The 12,734-nt window shown below is 38.8% G+C and overlaps 1 protein-coding gene across 3 annotated transcripts in view; it reads right to left on the bottom strand.

Annotated features, from left to right (window-relative positions):
• NLGN4X (neuroligin 4 X-linked) overlaps window positions 1–12,734 on the bottom strand; it is a 268,032-nt gene that overhangs the window by 108,516 nt on the left and 146,782 nt on the right. The gene's annotated exons all lie outside the window — the stretch shown is intronic.

Genomic DNA, 12,734 nt, shown 5'->3' with positions numbered 1-12,734 from the left:
TTATTACCAAGTGTTACCTAAAGGCTTGATCTTACAACATCAAAGTCAAAGGGAGTTTTACTATTTGACATCAATGGGAGCAGAACTGGACAAAAATGAAGGCACTCAATCCATCACACTTTACTAGCAACCTGTTTATATCTAAAGTGATAATATATTTTTAAAATAATGAATGAACTATTTATTCCCTCTGTTGTGGACTTTAGGATATTACTTAGCCTTAGAATAGGTATTCTCATTAATAAAACAATTATTGATCATAATATAGTATATGTCTACCTTTCAAATTGTTTTTGTTTCTTCTAACTGGTTATACAATCTGGTGTCACAAGTCATGGTACTGTCAGTTAGAAATTCATTTCTTGTATCAGTTATAAAAGAGAGGGTGTTATTTGGGCAAGAGTGAGGCTTCTTTTAGAGTGTTGTGTACAATTCTGGTCCACTTATTGGAAAGAAAGTATATTACAGCAATGAAGAAGGTACAGTGGAGGGCAACTGATATGATACAAGGGCCAGAGATTTGAGTTACTGTCCTTTAAAAGGTTAGAGTAAATACAGCAGGACTGAACTCTCAAGAAAAGAGGAGATTAAGAGTGACTTCACTGTGGTGTACACAACTCCGAAGGAAAGAGAAAAGAATTGTAACCCAACTATTTGAGCTGGTGTCAGATATAAGACCACGGGAGCAAGATATGAAATAACACTTAGAAATGGCCAGGTATAAGGAATTTGGGCTAAATTTCTGTACTCTATTACATCTACAAACTATTCTCAAACTACCAAGGGCTGTAATGTGAGCCCTAATTCAGGGGTAATTAATGTAACTAATTCATTCATTCATTCAGATGTAAAAATCTGACGAGTATTTAAATGAAAATGGATAGTCAGTATAACTTAAGTAAGAAGCAAGGCTGAGTACAGAGAGAAATTTCATGACTTTTTTCCATGTTTAAAAGATCCTAAAAACCTTCACTGCCAAAGAAGGAAACAAAACTATCTCATTGTAACACTTTTTATGATACTTCCTGTGAACTTTAGCATTTCCTTTCAATGGATCCAATCCAACTTTCCCAGAGGTCATTGAAAAGATCATCACTGATTTCAATGGGATTTGGGTCAGGCTCAGATAAAATATAGCCTAGAAAACTGGCTAATTATAGGAGAAAATAGTGAAGCATCATCAATAGGCGTCCTTTATTTTTGTACCCTAGAAATAAAACATGTACCAAGAAGCAAATTAAATAAAAACACCACAGACGAGTTTCAAAGCAATTGCATCCACCATATAGTTTGTGCATCTGGGGAGGGAAAGAAGAATGGTAGAAATAACATGTGCTGTTTCATGAGTTTCATAAAGCAAGGTGAACTTACACAATGTATTAGAGGTAGAAAGGAGGAAGAACACATGCAAGTTTTTAAATTCCATTTTCTTTTCCTATGCAACAGTGAGGGGTGGAGGGAAACATTTGGTTGTAAATAATATTTATGCATGTTACTCACTTCACACATATTTAGGGATAACCTTTATACTTATCTCACAAGGGAGCTACAGTCATCTATACGCTAATTTAGGTTTTAAAAATAAAAAAATAAAAATGGTTTCCAAAACAAGAAGAAAATAAATGAGCACATTGAAGTGCACTTTTGTCAAATAAGGGGGAAAAATCATGTTGAAATAATAATAATAAAAAGAAGAAGTTTATGTTCATGCATCAGGGTCGAGCTTGGAAAAAAAAATACCTTCATCTTCACCGCGATCATTATTGGTTATATCATCTGCGCTTTTCTTTGTGTTGGCTCCTGGGGTCATAGTGAGAAGAATAAAGGGAAAAAAGAGAATTCAAAAACAGCAGATTCTTCAAAATTAAAAAAAACAAAATATAACCACTAGCCCCGAAAAATAAAAAAAATAGAAAAATGTAACACAAAAAGTCAAAATCTGTTACATTTGAAAAATTAAAAAAAGATGCAAACTGCACACAAACATAAGATGTCAAGAAGAACAAATTCAAAATATTATGTCAAAAATATATGTATATCTCTAGTAAATCCTCTGACAATGAAGCTATTTTGGTTAAAAATCATTGCTGCAAAAACAAAATTAATGTGCAATTAAAAAGTAATATAAATAAAAAATATTAAATCCACCAAATTATCAGTTTTTCATAAGAAATACAGGTATTTTTATTTCTTTCTGTAATCTTGCAGGAATTATCACCTTTTAGTCACTATCTGAATTAATTTAATATTTGAATCATCCTGATTATGATTTATTAAATACTTTAATGAAAATAAAATTATGTATGAGTTTTATGTAACACTTGGTCTGGATCGAGACAATCCAGAATGCCCTTTTTTCTTTAAATCCAATTTCCTATGTAAGCAAAAAGACATTAAAAACACCAAATTTGAAAAACTGAAGAAATAAATTGTGAAAGACTCACTCCAAGCTATGGAATCAGCCCGCAAGTAGCCCTGACTCACATAAAAGTGCACTGAATGGCCTTTATATAGTCAGTAATGAACTGAAAGTAGTTACTTACCATGACAATAAAACCATAATAATTTATCACAGACTTACTTAAGAATAGTAAACACTCACGTGTATTGAGGATATTATATATTTATCTTGTGCTCAGGAGAAAAATATGAAATAGTACAGATAGTTATAAGGCCATATCTCCACATCCTCAAATCTGAAAATGAGTCTAGATCTTGTCTTTAAAATGTCATATAACTATTCTGGTGCTGGGCATCTGATCATGTATTGCTAACTGTGCAGCAAACAGTTCACTGAAATGTGAACAGTTATCTGCTAGTGACTAAAATAAGAATGGAAAATTCATTTCCTTTCTAAGCAGAGTTAGAATTGAAATGTGGCTTCTAAAGATAAGTGACTGATGGGCTAAATAACCATTCTAACCTGTATATCTCTTTATTGCCTTTATTGGGGAGTATATTTTCTGTTCAGATTGAAGTGGAGCTATATACTTTGTTAATACGGGCAGAACACATATTTCACAATAAAACATATGATAGGATCTGCTATAATAATATATTTCCTTTTACAATTTATGATGACTACATATTTGGCTCAATCCTCCTCCTATTGTATTTAGTAGCAAAAGTCTCACTGACTTGACTGAGTTCAGGATAAGGGCCTATTCTCTGTAAATGTCACTTGGTTTAGTTTCCCTATTGACATTAAATTACTTAAATATTTTAATGTACTCACAGTTTTGTGTTCAAAAAGATTTAAATGAATGGAGTTGAACAGAAAATTCAGTCTATTGTGTTCTGAATTTTTAACAAGTCTCAATTTTTGATAGAAAACAGGCACATTATTTTTCTTCTACTTTTCTATTTTAAAATAAATTAGAAAAAACACCACAAATTAAAGGTAAAATATTCCAAGACAATACAATGGTCACTACAAATAAGAATGGAATGTACTTAAAAATTGTTAGTGCAACAAGTGATGTTGAAATGTGTCCTGTACATCATTTTGCTTTATGCCACCATCTTGACAAGAAAGTAGTGCAGATTTTACTTGTGAACATTCAAGGAGAGCTACTCACATAAGATCCCTCTAGCTGGAACTTAAAGCCAGATGAATTCAAATTAGGAATAAGACAGTTTAAAAAAAAAAAAAAAAAACAGTGAGGGAGATTAACCATTGGAACAAACTACCAAAGGCAGTGGTGGAGTCTCCATCTCTTGATGTCTTCAGATCAAGACTGGAAGCCTTTCTGGAAGATACGGTTTAGTCAAATACAAGTTACTGGGCTCAAAACAGGAGTAACTGGGTGAAAGTTCTGTGTTACACAGGAGGTCAGACTAAACAATCTAATGGTCTATTCTGGCCTTAAAATCTGTGAATTTATTACGTGGATCTCAGATGTAGAGCAGAAATTTCAGATACCAAACAGGGATTTGTACCACCTGTTCTCCAAAAGTAGTTTGGGTGAACTTTTGGAAATGTGATTCAGCCAAAAGAGAGGAGTGTTGCTTTAACAAATCCCTTTCCAAATGCTACCCAAGGAAAAAGAAATTGTGGTCAAATGTAAAAAGTTATTCCACCAGTGCGGTGAAAAAACTATGAAGCCTATAGCAAATGGATGAATCATACATATCCACCTATACTATATCTGCTAGGGTCAAGATTGTACACCTATAGCAGCAATCCAGTACATACTGATGTTAGACCTCTACTGTAGGACATTTCCTATTATACATGCAACAATAGATGGAAATCATGTGTCAAATACAAATCTGCCATATAAACCAAAGGAAATTGTTCTCACCTCACTAATACAAATAAAGAAATGCTACAAAACATACACCCATTAAAATGCTATCTATATACTTGTAGTGCCATATGTAACCATTCAAACCATCATTCATTCTTTTGGGACCTTTGAATGGGGGAGGGAGGAACAGCTGTCATGCATGTGATTGCTCACATACTATAAAAAGAGCAAGGGACATGGTCATAAGGTAATGGTGAGAGACTGCAGGGAAAAATGATTTTGGACGCAGTACATCCTGGAATAGGGTCAGCTGTCATGGCCCAGGAAAACTAGTGGGATATATGAGTAATTCACATGGTACTATGTAAGTAAACCTTTGATGAAAATTTACTACATTTTTTGATATGTTCAGGGATGGTCAGGGATGGTTCAGACAATGCAGCCATAACTTCAGCTTCCAGATACTTTCAGGGAAGCCCAACCCCACCAAGAACTAGCTGAATTGTTAGAGCCACACTCATTTCTGATACTCACAGGCTGGATGGGGTGACGTGTGTACTGTGTGATGACAGAGCTCTGTGATGAGGGTTTAGGTACCATGAAGGGAAGCAGGAGCTCTTTCCCTCTATCATAGCCCTGGCTAGGACACAGCTCAGGTTCCCTCTTCTTTTAAAACAGAAAACTTCCATCTGCTGTTCCCCTAACTCACTGTATTCCCTGCACAAATATACATACACACCAGGTCTGGACACAGTATCTATTCCCCATCCCACAGGGCAGAATACCCTCGTCCAGATGGCAGGGCATAGGGTTTGGGGCATACGAAGATAAGGTAGACAAATGCACACCAAAACTTGGACTTTGCAGGCAGAGAACAGTTATCTAGACAAATGGTTTTGTGGAAGGCTTCAGATTTGCTTTAATATGTCATAGAGATGGTAATGATTAAGCTTCTTTGACCAGATAAGAAACATGCAAGGATATGAAAGGTAGTTTTTTTTAATCGTCTATCTGGCAATCATTGAACTAAACAGCTAGTGCTGCCTTCTTCACATGCTCCTATGCATTCCAGATACACATACAACAAGAGAATTTGTCAGTCTATAAATCATCTTCACAGGAAGATGTGTTTTTTTCTGTTTTAATTCATGATCCTGAGCCCACTAAATAATGACTTCAGTGTAACAACAGTCTCTTACACAGGAAGTGATAAATGTTGGAGTGATGGTGGACTGATCAAGGATTATGGTACCAGTAGAGCTAGAATTGCCTGTCTGGGAGCCAGGTTCACCCTCCCTCATGTAGTAGCAATAGTCTAATGGTTGGTATTAGGGTTCTGGATCTGGAAAACATGTAGAAGGGCAGTGAATATCACCAGGCAGAGACTCCATTTTTATCCTTTTCATTTTGTGTGTCAGAGTAAGATAGTTAAATCTGATATCCCTGAAAAAAAATGCTTCCTGTATATTTTGCAAAGTGGTGGTTAGCCACCTCTACTTCCAGCACACCCCGAGAAAAGAGAATTTAGGAACTCTAAATTAGGTATAATGAGATGCAAACACACTCCAGTGCACATAACAGGACTTCAGTACATGGGGAAACGTAAAGGGTATGGAATATGACTGTGCAATGTCACACATTAAGCTTTTCATTCTTTACAGCCTGAAGGAGGAATCATGGACTCACCTGTGCCTCTGTACAATGTAACATTATTTTAACTATTTGTTGAGCGAATGAATTTTCTCTTTTCATTGCTATATTTCATTTGCTGTGAGATGTTTTTATTGTTAATTAAAAGATAGTGTATGTCTCAGCTGTGGTCTTTTTTGTCAGCTTAATCTACTGCATCACGTACATCAACCTCGAAGTCATGGTCAAAGGATTCTGACCACACCGACTTTCCCACATTACTAAATGAGGAGGGATCCTAGATAGATCAAAGGTAATTCTGGAATGGCTTCTTGTATGGAATCAGCTGATGACCACTGATGCACATTACTATAAGTATTAATTTAGACAGTGCCATAAATTTACATGGCAGTTTACAAACAGAATAAGAAATAATAGGGAATTGAAGGTCTATGCTACCAGGGACAAAATCTTGATGTGAAACACGTAGTATTTTAAAACATGCATTTAATGAGCTTCAGATAGTCTTGGTTAGATTTAGGATAATATTTCTATGAACGTTCAGGTTTCTGAAGATGTTGGGAGCCTGTTCTGTACATGACAACTGGAACAAGTTATCAACTAAGGACAGATCTGACCAAATGCTGGGTGATGTCTTGGCTGGTGTTCTGGAATACATCTAAGGGGCTAAGCCAAAACCTGTTGGAATGGCTCCATGACTTTAGTGAGTTGTGGATCAAGAATTTTTGTCAGTCAGAAAACTTTTTATTGTTTCTTTGGTATTTAGGGGCTCCTTCATTTTTTTTTTTATTATTATTTTTTTTTTTTAATTTTTTTAATTTCCTCTTTCTGAAATGATATCACATGCTGCTCCTTCAGGCACTCAGATCCTGATTCTGCATTCACTTTTCTACAAATATCTGTGGATTAGGTTCAGGTTAAATCAGTTTCTTAAAGCAGACTGTGCCTCCCCTGTTCATTCTACATAGAAGCTATCATAAATTAAGGAGTCATGTCACCTCATGTAAGTCATATATGCATCAACTGATTCACATTCTCCTTGACTATGACCAAAAATGTCATTCAACGATAACACTTCTGGAGTTGGGGCATCTTTCAGATTTATCCACAATCTGTTGTAAATCCACTATCTTCTTCATCCTCCCATGTAAAAGCATTATCTATCTATCTATCTAATCTAATCTATCTATACAGTGCTGCTTACTGGAATGCGGTATATATAGCCATATCATCATGGAAGGGGTTAAGGAACAGCTTTGGACTACAGTGGTCCCACCCCTTCACACCTGCAAATCATGCCAGGACTGGAAAAGGGGTTAAAAGGAGGGAATTTCACTCAGATGGAGGGAGGGCTAACCCTGGGAAGGGAGCAGGCTGTTGAGCTACCTAGCTCACAAAGAGAGGTCTGACAGCCAACAGAGCCTCTGCACTCAGCAAATAAAGACACAGATCCTCTGGGCCAAGAAAGGGAAAGAGACTGGGACTTGTATTGGAGACCCAATGATCTCTGTGGTAGACTGAAATTCTTGCATGGCCTTCATAAGTGAGAGAGATGCCACCTACAGGTTTTGCCACCTACAGGTTTCTTTTCATTTCTATTATGATTTTATTTAATCTTGTTTCCTGTCTGTGGACTGTTTTGTTTGTTTTGGCTGGGACCCTAAGGGTATGTCTACACTGCATTCAGCCTGGGCTTTTATTCAGGTTTGACGCACCCCTTCCATCCTCACACAAAATCATTCTGACTTGGGTCAGCAAGCACTCAGGACCTGGGTCCTAGGAGCTTTTTTTTTGGGGGGGGGGGGGAGAGGGGAAGGTCAGAACCCAAGTCCTTCTGGGACTCTTCTCCAAGCTCTGTCATTTTGTAGTGTGGACACAGATCGAATCACAGACCCTAGTAAGAAGTCTGTGTTGCACAGTATGGGTGTGTTAGCTTGGCAATGAGACCCACGTGCAGGAACTCTAAACCTAGATTCACAGTGCAATATGGACGCTCAAGCATGGGCTTGTATACACCAAATCCACAAACCCAAGGCCCACAGAGCTGGACTTATTGTGTAGGGTGGACACATGCTGAGAGGGTCAGAAACAGCCAGATGGACTCAGATAGAGGGTTGAGCACTGGCCCCTCTAGACTGCGACACACCTTAGCATCCGCTGAGGTGGGGGCAATTGGACCCGCATGCTTGTGGTCTGAATATAGCTCCTAAAGGCAATGATCTGCCAAGAACAGATTTGTGACACTTATACTTTAGGTACTTTCTCTGAAGTCTGTAATGAAAGTGATTTTTTTTCCAGCTGTTGCATAAACTGATGCCACTTTTCTGTGTGATTTCTTTGAATTGAGTGGGTTTGACTGAAGCAATTGCTCTATCTTTCATGCTATATTCCTTTTGATGCCATGTAATTTTTGGAAAGCACACAGTTTTCAGGTTTGTAGGAGAAAACAACAGCACATCCATTAACTGCATGACCACTCAGCTTAGAGGGGCCTGCTTAAGCTTCTGGAAATATCTAGTTCACACCTGCTTTAGGACAGGATTTAAGATAGTCATTCTCACTAGCGATGTGTCATCTCATTTGTTCAGTCACTCCAACACTTCTGAGGAGCTCCTGGTTCCTCATCTAATGATGACACTACCAAAGAACTTCAATATACCTGCTTTACTGCTTCTGTATTAGCTTGTCCTCTCCTTGGGGCAGTGACTGTTTTTCACATGTATACCATCTGAATACATTGTCAGTACCCAGCAAATAATTGCTAATAAAATGTACATCATAAATCCAGAGAACATATATGGACCTCTCATTTCTTGATAAGATCATCAGAAAAACTGTGTGATAACACTTGTATATTGGCTTCCCATTAACACTACTTCAAGCCTGTAAAGTCTATTCTTTACTCTTGTCTTTTACAAGTCTGGGGGCATTTCTACATTTCTGGAAGGAAACAAACTTTTTTTTTAACAGTATTGGGAGTGAACTATTGAAGTCAAAACTATTCTGCAGTCAAAACCTATGAAATCAGAGTCTGAGGCTACGGCTACACTTGCAGATGTAGAGCACTGGGAGTTAAACTGGCCCTCGGAGATCGCAGCAGGGAAAGTGCTGCCGAGTGTTTACACTCTCAGCTGGAAGTGCACTGACATGGCCACATTAGCAGCTCTTGCAACACCACAGAGAGCAGTGCATTGTGGTAACTATCCCAGTATGTAAGTGGCTGCAGCATGCTTTTCAAATAGGGGGTGGAGTGGAGTGTGACAGGGAGTGTGTTGTGTGTATGTAGGGGGAGAGACAGTGTGTTTTGGGGGACAGAGATTTTGTCAGCATGCTGTCTTGTAAGTTCAGACAGTGACAGGGGGAAACCCAGATATCAGCCCTTGCCCTCCCTCCCCCGCCCACCTCTCTCTCTCTCTCTCTCTCTCACACACACACACACATGCACAAATGCCTGCCTCTGCAGCAGGAGCATTCCACAGTAATGGTTTGCTTTGTCCCGGAGCAGATAAGCATGCCGGCTGTCAGAAATGGAGCTTTGAAAGGGGATATCCACATGCCTGCAGCCGAGTTCAAAACAATGACCAGAGTGGCCACTTGACTTCAGGGGATTATAGGACACTTCCAGCCGCCAATCACAGCGCAGTAATGCAACACTGACACCCGGGCATTTCAGCCAGGGCGCAGCAAGCTTTATGCTTCTCGTGGAGGTGGATTACCAGAGGCGCTCCAGCCGCAGAGTCCAGGCATACACTAAGTGCCTTGCCAGTGTGGACACCTCAGGCGTTAGGGTGCCCGGGGCTGATTTAATGCACTCTAACTTGCAAGTGTAGCCAAGACCTGATTTGTGTGTGTGCGTGTTAAGAAACAGATCATTTATAAAGATGTTTAATGGTCATATTCTCTTTCTCTGAGTTATCTCAAAATTTAGATTGTCTGAAAATCTGGATTTGGATAATCTCTCACAAGGTATTATTCTAAACAATGATTTCTCTCTTTTTTTGGTCTCATTTCATCTTATGCAAGTCTAAAACTGCAAACTTTTTGGCATTACTGTAGAGCTAGCTTGTGTGTCATTTGTATGCACCCCTTAGTAAGGGAACAGTGTTGTGACAATAGGTCCCACCAACTGACAGAGCCTAACATCAATGGAGTCATATAAAAATAATCGTATAACCACAAAATATATATATATTGTGATGGGGCAAGGCCAGATGGCTATAGTAAAGTAGTGAGGAACAGGTATGTAGCCCCAGGCTAAACAAATCCCTGGTACCATGGTAACCAAATGGCAGTTGTTCCAGGTTAATCAAGACACTTGGAGCCAATTAAGATCCTTCTAGAAAGCAGTGGAGATAGCTAGGTTGATTGGGACACCTGAAGTGAATCAAGGGCTGGGTGGAATTAGTTAAAAGCCTCCCAGTTAGTCAGTGAAGGTGTGTATCAGGAGCTGTAGGAGGAAGCCATGCTGTTGGAGGAACTAAGTAGTACAAATCCATATCAAGCGCAAGGAAGGAGGCCCTGAGGTAACGGTGAAGGAGATATTGAGTGGAGGCTGCTGTGGGGAAGTGGCCCAGGGAATTGTACACATCCTATTTCCAAAAAGATCAGCTACAATAGCTGCTACTATTAGGGTCCCTGGGCTGGAGCCCGGAGTAGAGGGTGGGCACAGGCTCCCCCTCCCCAATTAATCACTGAAATTGGGAGACAACAGAGACTGTGCGAGGGAGGGTTGCTTCTCTTCACCTCCCTTGCTGGCTTATGATGAAAATGGCTCAGTAAGCTGAGAGAGAGAAGGACATGGAGGGTCACAGTGAGCCTCTGAGGCTAGCGAAATCCACCAGGAAATGTGGGACCCACGGAGACAAGGACAGAGCTTTGTCACAATATATAAAATATCTCATCTTTCATAACTTTTCCTTATAGTTTGCCTATTTTTCAACAAAGAACTAAAAAAAATTTTTTGAAAAAAAAATTGATTCATTTTTTTCACTAGAAAAAAAATCAAAACATTTTCATGAAGAATTTTCATTTAGAAGACAACTGTTTGCTTAAAAAAAATGTTGGAACAAAAAAATTTCATCCAGCTCAGGTGCTGACCTATCACAACAGTGAATTGCTAACTGGTGTGTTAAGGCAACAGAAGGAAGGCTCTCTTCATTCCCTGATTCTCTCTGTCCACAACCAGCAGGTGGGAATGTAAGCAGGAATTCAGCATCTCTTAACCCTACATCCCTGGAGCTGAAATCCTAATGGTCCACACACAAGGAAGCAAGGAGGAATGAAGCCCTCCCTCCCCCGCTCTCCCCACCACCACCCCCACAGTCTAGAACCTGGAATTCTTCAGGTTATTCCCTGAGGTCAGAAGAAAAAAAACAAACAAAATAAATAATACATTTTTTCAGATCTTTGACTTCCCAGGGTACAAACTGAAGACACCAGTACTAGCTCATATAAGAACACCATCACCATATACTGTCTTTGAATAGCATGACTTCCTGCATTTCCTTTTGACATTTTTTCTGGCTAAATAACTGAAGGTGATTCTATTAGCCACTCCTCTCCCTTCCATTTTCTAACAACTTGCCAGCATAACAGAGTAGGAACAGTTTTGGTAGTAGCGTGTGAAGGATTTTACATTTACCATTTCTTTATTTAGATTATTTAAATAGAGTATATGGCACCTAGAAAACATTCTAGTCTCCTCACAAACTCTCTCTCTCTCTCTCTCTCTCTCTCTTTAAGTACAGTGTAACTTTAAAATAGGAAGTTTTGTGCTTCAATGTATGCCAACATATGAAACATGATGCAACACACTTTTATTTGTCAAAAGATAGTGGCAGGCTTGCTGTTTGAATTTAGTGAGATTACGTGAGTGTGAATGAAGGCACAACTTCCTTCTGTATCTTTAACTAAGAGTGAAATGTTCAGTGAATTTGATTTCACACAATATACACTGTCAGATACAGAAGAGTCTATATGATTACTGATATAAATATATCGGTCCAGATTGCCCCACATGTAGGAATTATTCTCCAAAGGAAAGGAAACTGGGAGTTATCTATATCTTGTCCCAGCACAGCTGGAGGAAACTTCCAAATTAATGGATCTCCAGGCACCCACAAAGGACAATGCTGTAGCAGCCAAGTGACACAGCACAGCTCTCTGATCCATCTGCACCTCCTAGGGCAGCATATACATAAGGCAGCAACTCTCCCATGGTAGTACAAGAACCATGCCCGCGGACTATCCCTCCAGATAATTTCACCTGAATAGAGGGCAGTCAATGTAAGATAAAGTAGGTCAGATTTATATTAGGCTTGAGAATCCCCATGATATTAAAGTTGAATGACACTACAGACAGTGACTTCAGCACCTATTGTGCAGTGCACTTCTGGGTAGACTTTGGAAAGGTCAAGGTAAGAGGAGAGAATGCTGATGATCCTACTTTTTCAATCCCCATCCAGGATGCACCTGATCTGACTCCCATCCATATGCACATGTTCAATGCTAATTTATGCATTAATTATTAAATTGGTACTTGCTGTTGTCTGTTGCTGTATAAAATTATTCTGGAAAAAAGGGTTATAGTCAAAAGAAGAAAGTTTGAATCAAAGGAAATTTTATAATGATTGAAATAGAATGTCTATAGTCAATACAAAATAAATAAAGAATATTCAGTTGTGAGAACTTTACTTCTGTATGTTTTTCTTTCTTTCAAATGTTTCCACCCCTTGAGCACAGCCTCTGTAATTCCTCAGTTGCCTTAAGTGATTTCAAGGGGATCTTCAAACACAAATTAGATGCCTCTCATCTCTCCCTCTCCTAATTGACAAC

This window comes from Malaclemys terrapin, chromosome 1 (assembly GCF_027887155.1).
Source record: "Malaclemys terrapin pileata isolate rMalTer1 chromosome 1, rMalTer1.hap1, whole genome shotgun sequence".
NCBI classification, from domain to species: domain Eukaryota; kingdom Metazoa; phylum Chordata; order Testudines; family Emydidae; genus Malaclemys; species Malaclemys terrapin.
This window is presented reverse-complemented; position numbering and strand designations above follow the sequence as displayed.